The following is a 1946-nucleotide window of genomic DNA, read 5'->3' on the forward strand; positions in this document are numbered from 1 at the left end:
GAGTCATATATATCGCGGCTGTGTAAGCCTCGCCAAAGAGGATTCAGGATACAGAAACAAGTTGTAGTACAACACAACACATTCACGGAGCCACAAACGACTCGACCGAAACGTGGCCGGGGAAGATGCATCCCGGAACTTCATCGTTTCGACGAATGAGTGCCTCCTTTTCGCGTTGTTCCTGCAACAAGACGATCCCTCTAGAATCCCTGGGGCTCTGTTTCTCGTCATACATTTCTTCACCACACTACACGGATGGGGTATACGCGATCTCGTGTTCATGCTCACTCGCACACCCTTTCATTGTCCTTCTCTGTAGTCTCACGACAAACTCTCTTGTGTGTCGTTGCGGGTTACGCACGCCTCTTTCTTACACGCATCATTTCAGACTACGTCGGGAGCGCGGATGAAAACTCGCACGAAAAGCGAACGCTGTCTGTTAACAATCACGAGGGTATTTGGCGAGACACGGAGGCTGGTCGATGATCGTACGTCCGCGCGCTTGCGTCCGGAGCGGTGCACATACACGCACGGGCGGTCGACAAATTAAGCGACTCACGACGCCGTGTGAAAAGTAGCACTCACGCAAGTCCGGAACGACAAAGCAACGACGATGACGACGATGTCTCCAGTCATCTGCCGCGTACACACAACCTTCTTCCCTCCATGACGTCTAGAGCGTATTCTCGCTTGTTTTCGTGCGACCGCGGCAAACGCCGACGAACGGTCCAACAATCGCTCGTACGTGACACCGAGATGCCAACGTAAGCAGTCTTAAGGTTACGTGAACGACCCTCAGCCAGGCGTGGTCCAGGAATTGTATCCGTGGACCGCAATGTGCGTTCGAAATGTCGATGTTCATGTGTCCTGCAGTTCACACGTTGACGCGCAATTAGCTGCGTTCTTCATCGACCCACGAGCCAAGTGATCCACCGTTCAGGGTTGTATTTTAATATTCTGTGTTCATGTATATATATATATCATACTCGTATATAGTTCTCGGGTTCGGAAGAATCCGAGACCCGCGCCTCCAACTAGCACACGGTCGATGGAGGTTCGGGCGTCGCGACACTTCGTCCGAACGTAAGATACGAACGAACGAAAGTGACGACACAGGGGTCTCTGGGATGCGGTTCCGCACGGAGACCGCCACGCAATTGCGAACGGTTCCCGTAACGGCCAGGCGTAGAGTACATTTAAAAACCTAGGATCAACCTGGAGAGTACGATGGAGCCGACGGGGATACCCCGATCAAGTGAACCACGTACATCCACGGTGTTCTCCTCTGAAACGACACCCCCCATTTTATTGTCGCAGCGCCCTGCACGTACGTATTCCCCTCCTGATTTGGATAGCCGATTAGAACGGACTTCGCAGCCGGCTTCGATCGGTCTTTCTCATCCCCTTAAATTCACACACAAATTCCATTATTCTTGGGAGTCAGACTCACGAAAGTCGAAGCTGTTAACAGCCGGTCCACAGTTGTTGTTCACACGGCAGGAATACGTACCCTACGGCCGCACATCGACGCGGGATACGTGTCGCGTCCTAGGTTACCCGGGCCCTCTCTCTTTCTCAAGAGAGGGTCCACATCCGCGGGACGGTTCGGAGAGAACAACGAGGTAAAGAGACGAAGAAACACCGGGAGCGGGATGCGAATGGGAAAACACGTTTGCTTTCGCACTCGTGCGCTCATATCGGTTTTTCTCCTTAACCTCTTCTTCGCTCGCTTTTCATATTCCCACCGAAAATAGGAGAAACGGGCGCAGCCTCGCGCAAGCAGCTGGCAAGCACGCTCTCTCTCCTCTCTCTGCCGCGCGAGTATGCACCGTATATATTAGCGGCGGGTGTGTGACCGAAACATCGCGCAGCGACGGGACCATGTCTTCCATAAGATATGAAAGACCCCGATATCATGCTGTGGCGACGGGGCTATCGGAGATGCA

At 53.1% G+C, this 1946-nt stretch overlaps 1 non-coding gene across 1 annotated transcript; it reads right to left on the bottom strand.

Moving 5' to 3' along the window:
• Positions 1-789: 789 nt before the first annotated feature.
• On the bottom strand, positions 790-944 carry LOC143187834 (5.8S ribosomal RNA). Its single transcript, XR_013003321.1, has one exon. It is a non-coding gene; the product is annotated as a 5.8S ribosomal RNA (ribosomal RNA).
• Between the last annotated feature and the right edge of the window lie 1002 nt (positions 945-1946).

This window comes from Calliopsis andreniformis, unplaced genomic scaffold, assembly GCF_051401765.1.
Source record: "Calliopsis andreniformis isolate RMS-2024a unplaced genomic scaffold, iyCalAndr_principal scaffold0355, whole genome shotgun sequence".
Classification (NCBI taxonomy): Eukaryota; Metazoa; Arthropoda; class Insecta; order Hymenoptera; family Andrenidae; genus Calliopsis; species Calliopsis andreniformis.